Genomic DNA, 12977 nt, shown 5'->3' on the forward strand with positions numbered 1-12977 from the left:
GAATGAATTAAATATGTACCGTAAGCTAACTGGAAGCAATTTTACCGGTTATTACAGACGGCTTCTACAACTATTTTATTTATTTTTATTTATCTGTGGATAATATCAAAAAGTATGTATATTTGTGCAATATAAACTTTTTACAGGTTTTACATCAATTATTTGTAGGATACTATTAATAAGATCTGCTTTCAGAAAGTCAATATTTGAATAAAGAAACATAGAAGTGCATTTAATTGCTTGAGAAATATAGTTCGTAATGAGCCCAATGCCCAATTATTATGATTACCACTCTAACCGTCAGAAATCGTTTGAAATGTAGTGATATTGCTGAATATTTAGGGTGTGTATAATATCTTGGACCTATCACATAACTAAAAAAACAAATTTGGTATGAATTGTAAAATGCAATTGTCTTTTGCATTAATAATACAGAGGGTAAAATGTAAGGCAGAAGATATGCAGATCGATAAAATCAGAACATTACGGCTCAAAAATTTGAAGAAATGAACCTAAGTGTCATCTACCGAACTGTGCAAAACAGCAATTCTCTTCTTCATTTCATGTATTATGCATTGTTGCCAGTTACTGTACCTGTCAACGTGTAGTAGGTACATCCTGCACTGGACATCTAAAGTTTGGAACCTGGTCTAACTTTTATACGTCTCAGAAATTTCATTTGGTGTGCCTATATTCGGCTTACCTGTTTTTTTGGTATACAATTGGTTTATACAATGGGATCTGTAAATGTTTTTGAATTCTGTGACGCAGTTTGATGCTATTAAGTTCAAACTTTTCATTATTCAGACTTCCGCATTTTCTAGCAAAGTTGAAAAAATATTGAATTTTGGTATTCATGTTTTATGCCGTAGACTAATATTTTTGCTATTAAAAGGAGTATTATACCATCCTAAATTTATGATTCGATATTTAAGAAACGATTGGGACAAGAAATTCAGTCGCTGAAGCTCGCGATTACACGTTCACTAATTTGAGATTCTAAGTAAGATTTGAAGGACCAGCGAAAAGTGACGGACGTGTCGAATGAAGTGTGACAAAATGCCCCCAATTCTATTAAAAACCAAAAAAATTGGTATTGCTGTAGCCCATTGCGGTTGACTCGATGCATATAAAAAAGAAGAAAAGAACGAGATGGATGAAGAAATACTTGTTTTTACGTCAAAGGCTAGCAAGTATGAACATAATGAAGGTCTTAGAACCGGATGATTTTAAAAATTATGCTCGAATGGATTCAAAACAGTTTGATGTGTTAAAAAAACTGGTGACACCGTTTAAACAAAAGAAAGAGATACTTGTTTTCGAGAAAGTATTAGTATAAATTAAAGATTAGTCGTAACATTGCTTTTTCTCGTAACAGAAAACTCGAATTCCGATTTAGAATTTACTGATTTGCCGAATTATACCTCAACCAAGCTTAGCTATTTACAGATGTCTGGAACGTTGTATAAAGTTAAGTGAAATAAAACGTTTTTTAGTAATACGAGATATTTATTACACTTATTTATTAATTGTTTTCTTACCAAATAATAGAAATTCTTTCATCACATTTGTCGTACTTTCAATCATATTTTAATTTTGGATAGAAATTTTGGAGATACAGTATACAACTGTACTACTTCATTAAATTGGACCTTGTGATAAACAAGAAGAGTGCAAGTCTTGTTGGTGTATAGATGGTGTGGGTTAATGTAAAGTGTCTGTGAGGATTGTTGGTGGGTGAATGATGTGAGATAATGTGGAGGCCCTGGTGACTGGAAGTGATATTGTGGTGACAGTATTGGGGAAAGATGCGGTAGTCGTATGCGGTACGAGGACGGCAAGAAGAGAAGTGAAGCTCGAGAGTAAAATTCATTATGAGAAGATGATCTTGAAGTTAGAGACAATGAGCTTGAACTTCTGGTTGCAGCTCTAGAATGATTTGCTATAAATGAAGCCCCAGAACAATCTGTTGAAGGGATTCTTAAATCAATAACTGTATTTTTGGACAGTTTGTTTATAATGCCATAAAAAATACACCCGAGATCAATTTTCGGGCGATTGCATGTTGTTGTGAATTGGTTATGTCTTTGGAATGGGAACTGGAGACTGATGGATTTTCCTACAATTTCCCAATTCTGTTTTGTACTATTTAATACCTTTTCCAATATCTCCTTTTGACTTGATGTTTTTCTTTCCTTTTTCTTAAAGCGGTTCGAAGTACCTGCAGTTAAAGTTGTAGGCTGTGTAACAGCTTCTGCAGAAAACAGTGAGGAATTCTGAAATAAATCAGATCGTTTTATTTATTTTCAGCTACTACGATCAGAATCAGAATGGGAAGAAATAGCAAAGGAATTCTATGAAAAGTGGAATTTTTGTCGTTACATTGGAGAAGCGGATGATAAGCCCGTTACTATTGAAAAACTACCTGGCAGCGGATCTCTATTTTTCAATTTTAAATTGTTTTATAGCGTTATACTATTTTCTATTATCAATGCCAATTACGAATTTTTGTATATTTAAACTGGTACTAATGGAGCTGTTAACAATTCTGGTATATCTCGTGAAACAACAAAGTTTTATCAAAAATTTATGAACGGTGATTTGAATTTGTCGGCACCGTCTCTGCTTCCAGGCACACAAACTCCTGTACCATCTTCTTCTTTGTGTGCCGTGCTTGTATTCAAGCGTTGGCTATCGTCATATTGACAAGCTGATGAAATGATTCTCGGTCGGCAGCTTGATGAAACAGTTCCTCGGCCGTTCGACCTGTCCATTGTCTAATGTTACGTAGCCAGGACAGTTGATTTCTTCCGACCCAACGTTTTCCTTCGATTTTGCCCTGAATGATTAACCGGAGTAAGCGATATTTAGGTCCTTTCATTATATAACCGAAGTATTGGACCTTTCTCATTTTGATGATGTTGATCAATTCTCGCTCTTTGTGCACGATCTCTAGCACGCGTTCGTTAGATATGTGTGCTGTCCACGGGATTCTGAGCATGCGACGGTAACACCATAACACAAACGCTTCTAATTTGTTAAGATTTTTTATTTTTGTTGTCCAGGTTTCACATCCATATAACAAAGTGGACCAGACGTAGCACTTCAATACTCTTAGACGTGTGGTCAACGACAGACTTCTACTGCATAATACAGAACGCCAGTTAATAAAGTTTTTCCGTGCGAGTTCTATTCTGGTCGAAATTTCCTCGTCACTTTCAACCCTGCAGTCAATCCAGCTACCCAGATATCTAAAGTGTTCCACCCTTTCCAGGATTTTGTTATCTAATCTTAGTACTGAGTCTTCGATATTAATTTTTCCGACCACCATCCATTTTGTTTTTTTTGCGTTGATTGTTAAGCCCTTTTCAGTGCATTCGTTGTTTACATCATTCAACAGGGTTTCAAGATCTTCTAGACTCTCTGCCATTATTGCGGTATCATCGGCGTATCTGATGTTCCTGTACCATAGGTCCTATTAAATATTTTTTTGTGTACTTTATTTTTGTAATTATTATAAATTTAGTTTTTTGAGACCACTTATAGAGCTTTGCACATGACGTTTAGTTTTCGAACAAAAATTTGTGAATCTTTGGGTTCATCATGTTTAATGATCTCATTCGCTAATTATGTCGTTCAAAACATGCCCTTTGATTGTATTACCTTTGTTTTGCACATGTTGCTCCTAATAAGCGGATTCACTATACCTATTGAATAAAAGTGAAGAAAGTATACAGCTTTAATCAATTATCTCTCACAATTTTTGCTTCTGATAATGTTTAATAACTTTTGCTCTTTGTTTGAAGTATATTTGTCTATATAATATAAACAGATAATAACAATAACATTAACGAATATTATTGATAGATTAAACATAAATAGGTCTAATGCCTACGTCACTGGTGTCAACGTGCAATGGAATCCCGTTCCTCAGTAAGAATTATGGCCAGGAAAATAGTTTTTGTTCGAAAACCTTCAAAGAGCGAGGTCAGACGCTCGTCCCCGTCCGATAGGACCCCAAAGACTGCTCTTTCGAGAAAGAGAATAACAAAAATACAAGAATTTTTTGTGCGTTTTATTGTTCGCGGACAAAAGACCTTTTTTTGACTGAGAGGAAATACCAGAAGACACGTTTTGGTTTAAATATAGAAATGTTTGCGCTTGCTAGGGTATTTCTGGGTTTGTTTAAGTAAATCTTACATGAGAGACAGATTAGGATTTCTTTAGATTTTATATATAGATATATTATACAGTTTTACTGAATTTCTATCAAATCCGGCAGGCAATTGTATTAAAGTTGATTTTATGATTTTATGTGAACAGTTTAGCTTTCCACAAATCAAGCCGTCCCAGAATGGGCCTCAAAAATTCTAACAAATATTTTTACCTATACTTTAAACTGTATAACAAAATATTCAAATTTTAAAATGTACTAAAGGAAAGTGACATTAAATCAAGGGATACAATTATTTAGACTTTTTCCATCGATAGAATTACGCCAAAAAATTAAAATTAGAAAACCTAAGACTTCAAGGAAAAATATTAAATAAACTTCTTCTTTTTCATGTGCCTTGTCCCTTCCGAACGTTGGCAATCAACATGGCTATTCTGACTTTGTTTACGGCAGATCTGAATAGTTCAGCAGATGACAATCTGATCCATTGCCGCAAGTTTTGGAGCCACGAGTGTCTTCTCCTCCCTGGACCCCTTCTGCTGTCTATTTTCCCTTGAACGATCAGCTGTAGTACTCTATATTTATTATGTCTAATAACGTGACCCAAGTATTCCAACTTTCTTTTCTTTATACTTATTCCTACCTCTCTCTCTTTACCTATCCGGCGTAGTACCTCTTCGTTGGTCACGTGCTCAGTCCAGAATATACGTAATATACGTCGGTAAGCCCACATTTCGAAGGCCTCTACTTTTTTCATCAACGTTGCGGTCATTGTCCACGCCTCCATTCCATATAACAAAACCGGGAATACATAACATTTCAGAAGTCGAATTTTGAGAGGTAGGGTGAGGCTTTTAGAGGTGAAAATTTGCTTCATGCTAGTGAACGATGCTCTTGCCTTTTCTACTCTTAAACGTATTTCCTTCGCTTGATCCCAATTTGAGTTAACTGTTGTTCCCAAGTAGATGTACGAATCCACGTGTTCAATTCTTTCATTGTGTAATATCAGTTGCTGTGGTGGGTGTTAAGTTTTGCTTACTAACATCAATTTGGTTTTTGTGATATTTAGTCTGAATCCGTATTGTGCACTTGTTTTTTGTATCTTACTCATTAGGCAACTCAGTTCCTCCATGCTACTTGCTAGAATCACAGTGTCATCAGCATACCTTATGTTATTAATTATTTCTCCATTTATCTTTATGCCTTCTGTGCTTTCCTCCAGCGCTGTCTTAAATACTTCTTCTGAGTATATATTAAAGAGAATAGGAGACAAGATACAGCCCTGTCGTACCCCTTTCTTGATCTCAATTTTATTGGTCAATGTAGATCCTACTTTCACTTTAGCTGTTTGACCCCAATAGAGACTCGCTATTGTTCGAATGTCTCTGTAGTCGACTCCGATCTTATGGAGAACTTCAATTATCTTTTCGTGCTTTACGTTATCGAATGCTTTTGCGTAGTCTATAAAGCATATGTACACGTCTTTGTTCATATCTCTGCAGTGCTGGATGAGTACCTGTAGACTAAAAAGTGCTTCTCTTGTCCCAAGAGAATTCCGAAACCCAAACTGCGACTCTCCAATGTTATCCTCGCATTTTTTGCTTATTCTGTTGTAAATAACCTTGGTGTATGCCTTCGAAATGTGGTTAATTAGACTTATCATCCGATGTTGATCACAAGACTTTGCTTTTAGTTTTTTCGGTATTCTAGCCAGTCTTCAGGATACTCCCCGCTGTTATAAATATTGTTAAAGAGTCTGCCGAGTGAGTCTAGAAATTGACTGTTTGTTTCGCACAGCATTTTCAATACTTCCCCGTATACGTTATCGTTGCCTGGTCTTTTGTTATTTTTAAGACCCTTATCCATAGATTTCCATTATCATCGCACAGCCCTTTCGATAAAATATTGTAGCTTTTCTTGTTGTGAGTTCCTTTATCTTCTTATGCATATTGTGATAGTCGTATACCTTTTTGCACTGTTCGATTTCTTCGCATCTCTCCGAGAATCATTTCTCTTTAGTTTTTCTTATCTCAGCTCTTATTCGTCTATGGGTTTCACGGTATTTGGCAGTATCTTTAGTTTTATATATCCGTCTCTCTTCCATCATGTCAAGGATTTCTGCAGTCATCCAGTCTTTCTTTTTTCTCTTATCAGGTAGTAAAAACTTAGTGCTTGAAGTCCTAATCTCTTCTTTAATTTTACTCCACTTTTCCAGCGGTTCATTGTTATTTTTAAGGATTTTTAATATTTCGGTATTTAAATTCTCCTGCATCTGTTGTTTAATATTATTGTTGGAAAGCTTCCTAATATCTAGCGTTTCGGGCCTGTTCTTTACATTTGGCTTTTTTAACTTTACTTCAAACTTACATACCACCGGATTGTGGTCTGATGCTACGTCCGCACCCGGGTAAGTTTTTTAAACACTGAATTAAATAAACACTGAAAGATAATCACTGTAATGTACACAGTATAATTCATTTAATAAAACAAATACAAGAAAGCAAAGGGTCAACTAACTATGAACTTTTTTGGTATTGAAAATGTGATAATTTTCAATACAAGTAGCTGACAGTACCGACTGCCTTTCCAACTTTATTAAAAATAGAAAGAGACTTTGTTGCCACCCCAGCAACATTAGCCTACATAGAGTTTGTCAAGAGCTTCTTTGACAGTCACAAGAAAACGAAACCAAATAAATGACCAGTCTATTAGAACACTATGTTTAAATTAGTGGCTTCAACAAAAAGCCCTAACAGAGATCACACAAGGATCATAGAAGCATGTTATTATTTGATTTCACTTAACTTGTAAGAATTTACTTTTCACGAAGGATCTTAATGTGACACATTTCTGCTGCTTTTGTTAATGTCAATTTAGACATTCTTTACCAAAAAATGTTGTATATTGCAATCCCTAGACCATTTGCTCTCTTTTTAAAATCTTTATATTCTAACAGACTAACTTTTTTAAAAATTAATAATGAGGAATTTTCATAGTCCCGACTAATAAATATTGGATTGCCACAGGGGAGTATTTTAAGCCCGATTTTATATATCCTGTACAACATAGATCTTGAAGTTAGTATACCCAACCATACAAAAATTCTTCAATATGCTGATGATGTTATTTTATATACAGCAGGAAAATTGTTAAGTAACTGTGAGGATAATTTGAAAGTCATATTAGAAATCGTAAATCAGCACTATGAAGAAATAGGATTATCAATTTCTGACACAAAAACTGAGGTGTGTTATTTTTCACAAAAACATAGAGTTCCACAAGGCAATCTTAATGTGGGAAAATTTAATTTCCCTATAAAAAACTGTATTAAGTATCTTGGTACCTATCTAGACAGGAAATTGTTATGGAGAGATCACATTCATCAAATTGTTAAAAAATCAGAAAACTCAATAAACATTTTAAGAGCTTTCTGTAAAACAAATTGGGGCGCAGACCCAAATATTGCTTTGATGTTTTACCGTAATATGATCAGGCCGATTTTCGACTATAACTGTCATTTATTTGGATCAGCGGCCAATACACATCTAAACAAACTTGAAGTTCAAAATAATAAATGCCTGAAATTATGCCTAGGTTATTTAAAATCCATTCCAGTCCAAATAATGGAAAATGAAGCGGTGGAACCTCCATTGCATTTAAGCCGCCAATTCCTTAGCGACAAATTTACAGTCCGAAATATGTCCAAAAATTGTAAATACCTTTAAGATCTTAATGAGCTATCAGTTTTAGACCTCACCCATAGGTACTGGAGAACTAAAAAATCTATACCTTTGGTAGAAAGCTACCTAAGTACGGTAAAATATAACGATATTCTCTATAAAAGCCAAATTCCGCCTTACTACGGTGAAATGGCAAAAACACTATTCTCTAGAAAGGTTAGGATACGATACTTAAACTCACAGTTACTCCCAAATATGTTTGATATAATTATTAAAGAAAAATGGACAAATTATCAGTACATTTTTACTGATGGGTCAAAAGATGCAAATGGAACGGGAAGATTTAACAACATTCAAACAGTCAAACACATAAACCACATTAAACTGAAAATTCTTAAAATTCTTTATGAAACTATACAATTAGGATTAAATGTAATAATTACATGGGTCAAGGCCATTTGGGAATAAAAGGCAATGAGATCGTTGACTATTTGGCTAAATCAGCACATATACTTGGAGAAAAAGTAAACAAAAATTTAATTCCAGCGACAGATTTTGACACCTTTAGTAGACAAAAACTTAAAAATGATTGGCATTTACATTACAGAGAATGTAAGACTGGCTTAAACTTTTATCATTGTAACATTATGACATTGACATTTTATAAAGACCATTAATCGGCTGAGAGCAAATTATGCTCTTACGCCATCTTACATGCACGGAATCGGCTTATCAAATACTCCCAATTGTACTTGTGGCAAAATAGGCGATCTAACACATATTAAATTATAATGTGATTTACAAGATAATATTATAAACAAACTTTATAAGGAATTAATAAATTCTAATTGTCGTTTTCCAATAAACCTTAATCTTTTAATATTTTCAAATAATATGGAAATTCTTCATTGCATTTACAAACATTAAAATATATAAATACAAATTGTAAATAGTATATAGGCATAATCTGTTAATATGGTTTGAAAAAAAAAATAAAAAAAAAACAAAAAAACAAAAATAAAATATACCACAAATTAATAAAAAAAACATAGAAGAATTAAGAAGATAGAAATATAACAAAAAACAAAAAAATAAATACAAAAAAAAACAAAAGAAAGCAAAAAACAAAAAAAAAGCAACAAAACAAAAAAAAAGAAAACAACAATAAAAACCAAGAAGATAATAAAAGAATAAAAAAACAAAATAAAAATATATCCATAAAAATATTAGGTATTTGTAGTACATACTAACATTGATAACTGATAACAAGAAAATTTTGACTATGAATCTGCAATCAATAATAATTAAAATTCAGTCGATTTTAACAATAAATACAAACAAATAGAAAAAAAAAAGTTAGAACAAATGCTTGAAAGAATATATTTTTCTCTTCACAAGGAAACTAAATTCCTGTATCTGGCTGTATACCATGTATCACAAAAATTTATTTAAAAATTTCTATATAAACATTATACCTTTTATAAAGGAATTTTTAAATAATTTTATATACCTACTATCTATATTTAACATAAATATTTTACCTGTTTATAGGTATATCCTAGATACTAAATAAATTATTTTTCAAACTCCTTCAAAACTAGTTTCACCATAATTTGATTTGACTTAATTTCAAGTCAAACTTAAGTCAATTTCAAACATTCACGTCAAACTTGTGCCACTCTAAGTACATTTTCTGGTAGCATCAAGAAAATTCAAATTCAAATAAAAATCGACCTATCCGAGGAAATTTTTCACAACTAGTCTGTTATTCAGAAAATTCCAGATTTTTGCCGCTCTCTGTATATTTACAGTCTATAGAGATATCTAGTAAATTAATAAATATATTGCTGATTCATTTCATATAAATTTTACTCTAAACATTATTTTTTTGTTTCAGGTAAATCTACAAACATTCTTCAAGACATTTTCTAACTAGGTAACTGATAAATAACATACAGTAACTTATATACAGTCAATAGCATAACAATTGGAACAATACTTACATTTGCAGCATATAAATAATTTATTGAATAATTATAAATTTATTTGTTAAACTTAAGACTTAAGAAATTTTTTTTACCAATATTCATCAGCGTTAGATAACAATGTCTTCTTAGAGTTGTATTATGTTCTTGATTTTTTGTATTTTTTTATTTTTAAAACAATTTACAATGTGCTTGGAAATAAGTTACTCTTCTGTTTAATTTTTTAAATTAAAGTTTAAGGTCCAATCCTGTTCTAGCTCATCTGTAGAATCTAAATATGAACAATTTTCGCTACTAAAAACCATAATCCATCAAAGCAACTAATTAGCCCAAATATTGAATGCGACGGCAGAAAAATATATGATTTTCGTATATGCTAAGAAGGGAAATAATCTTATAAGGTTAAACACAGAATAAACTATGGATGAAAATATGAAGAGAAATAAGGACCTATATTTGTATCAAAAGCATACCATAACAGGCGTAATAAGAGCTAAAAGAGTAAGCTAACGAAGTAATGAGTAAATAATTGAAAATTATTACTAAAACTAGAAGAAAAAAATATCAAGCTATGGGTCTACGTAGGCGGTCCGATAAGTGCTTAGCCTCACCACTCGATATACTACGGGTAATACTTATCGGACCGCCCTAGTACATGGCCTATAGCTTTAATGTACCTGTAATCATAGTATCATACATAGGTACAAATATCCAGCAACCAATGATTTGGTCGCACCCCTTTTTGAAAAATGAAAAACTTACATTGTTATACTTTATATCGATATTTTACATTATTGAACTGTTTGCGTATATTTGGTTAATTCATATCCTCTTTGAGGTTAAAACTATCATGATTGCATTGTAATTTTAGGAACTAACTTATCATGTCAAAACATACATTGTAAACACTATTAAATAACTAACATGTGTCATGCAATTCATTTAATCCACCGTAATGAATATTTTCAAAACAAGATCCACTAATTTTACCAACTTCATTTCTCGCTAGCTAGTCGGAATCCGTTTAGTGTAAGATAGAAGAAATCTATTCTTAGAGCCACTGACAGTTTACGAAAACAATTATAAGATCCAACCAGGCTTGAATAATTTAACTCGGCTAGTCTAACCAACAATTAAATGATAATAAACCGGTGGAAGATGGAACTAGATTTATTTCTTGGTAGGAGAATGAACAGCTTTAATTGGTATGGTATTTATAGTGGGAGGCACCCAATATCAAGAAATTTAGAATATTTGGAAAATATTCTGTAAATAATTAATGTATTTGACCGATACTTCATTAAGATTTGTTATATAAAAAGTTAATAGCTATTATTTCATGAGTTTCACAAAATTTTAATAGACTCACTACATAAATTTATGCATAAATCATCACGTCTTATTCTAAATCTTATTTAAGTTTTAAAACTAAACAAACTGAATTTCATAGTTTTATGTTAAATAAAAATCATTTATAAAAAAAATAATGAACAAGGCCGTTATCCCTAATCTAAAGAAAACCTAGCAAAAAAACCAAAAAAGGTCAATGAGGGGAAATCATAGGGAAATATACACGCAACATAAAAACACATCAAAGGGAGTATTAGTATTAATAAAAAATAAATGGAGAAGACACGTATAAGATTACCAGCAGATAAATTATAGAATAATAGAAATTAGGATGAACATATTTGGACAACCAACAATAATTTTTCGAGTATATGCAATGAATTACAAGCGACCTTAAGGGAAAAGGACGATTTTTTCAACGCGCTAAAAAATGTATTTAAAAAGACAAAGAAAGGCAAAAAGGAAAAGAGTTGTTAAGCACGATAAAAACAGTCAAAATCGAATACATCGGTCACATTTACAATCGGAGAAGCTCAACGGTTTGGTTATCTTTTCCTATGCGAATCTCATGACCTAGGTATTTATAGGCCATTACCTGGTCTATGGATCTTGTTCCTACGCATATATCTTCGCTGACTACAAGATTTGTCATCATCTGGGTTTTAGATATATTTATTTTCAATCCCCCTTCTAGCGGGGAAAGGTAGAGCTGATTTAAAAGTTCTTTGGCCTCATCTATCCTATCAGCTATTAGTACAATATCATCTGCAAACCTTAGATGGCTAAGCTTTTCTCCGTTTATGTTTATGCCCTTGTCGGTCAGTTTTGCCCTTTTACATATATATTCCAAAAGCGTAGTGAACAGTTTCGGCGATATGGTGTCCCCCTGGCGTACTCCACGTTGTATCGGGAATTTCTGGGTTTGACGATCACCCACTCTAACATTGGCTGTTGCGTTTTGGTATATATGTTTAATTATATTTATATATCGATAGTCAATTCGGCATTCTGTCGAGGCTTCCAACATTTTTTGTTGATTTACGGTATCGAATGCCTTTTCATAGTCGACAAATATTAAAGCTAGTGGTTTATTATATTCAGTGCATTTTTCTATAAGATTTTTTATTACCAGTAGGTGATCGTTTGTTCCATAGCCTTTTCTAAAACCCGCCTGTTCTATGGGCTGATAAAATTCCAATTTATTTTCTAGTCGTTTCGTAATTATTTTTGTAAATAGTTTATAAATATGTGAAAGTAGACTTATGGGCCTGTAATTCCTGAGGTCGGTAGCATCCCCTTTTTTATGAAGTATGATTTTTTATGAAGTATGATGACCAATTATTACTAGGGAAATTCCTATACACGCAACGACGACAAAAAGATAATATCCACAGAGATGAGAGATGCAAAAAATCGCAGATACGAGATATAAAGTAGAGCTTCTACAACAATATCGGACGAAGTTAAAATCAGAGGACGAAGTAACTAAAGCACTAAATAAAGCCAAAAACAACAAAGGACCAGGACCAGGGAACATAAAAATGGAACTGCTGAAATATGGAGGCGTAAGTGCGTAAGGATCGTATCCTTTATACGATCGTGTTGTTCAATAAAATCGAAACAGAAGAGGAGATTTCAGTGAGTGAAATATATCATAAGTACATGTCCTCCATTTTTAAGAAAAGGTGACAAAAGGTCAACAAATAACTATAGAAGAATCAGTGTAATGCCTTCAATAGCAAAAATCTTTTAATAAAAGAAAAAATAGAACAACACATGGACCATTAT

At 32.8% G+C, this 12977-nt stretch overlaps 1 protein-coding gene across 1 annotated transcript in view; it reads left to right on the plus strand.

Moving 5' to 3' along the window:
* LOC140434371 (homeotic protein antennapedia-like) overlaps positions 1-12977 on the plus strand; it is a 929636-nt gene that overhangs the window by 305180 nt on the left and 611479 nt on the right. The window contains 1 exon segment of the mRNA XM_072522558.1: positions 9752-9790. The gene's annotated coding sequence lies outside the window, so the exon portion shown is untranslated.

Source organism: Diabrotica undecimpunctata, chromosome 2 (genome assembly GCF_040954645.1).
Source record: "Diabrotica undecimpunctata isolate CICGRU chromosome 2, icDiaUnde3, whole genome shotgun sequence".
NCBI lineage: Eukaryota > Metazoa > Arthropoda > Insecta > Coleoptera > Chrysomelidae > Diabrotica > Diabrotica undecimpunctata.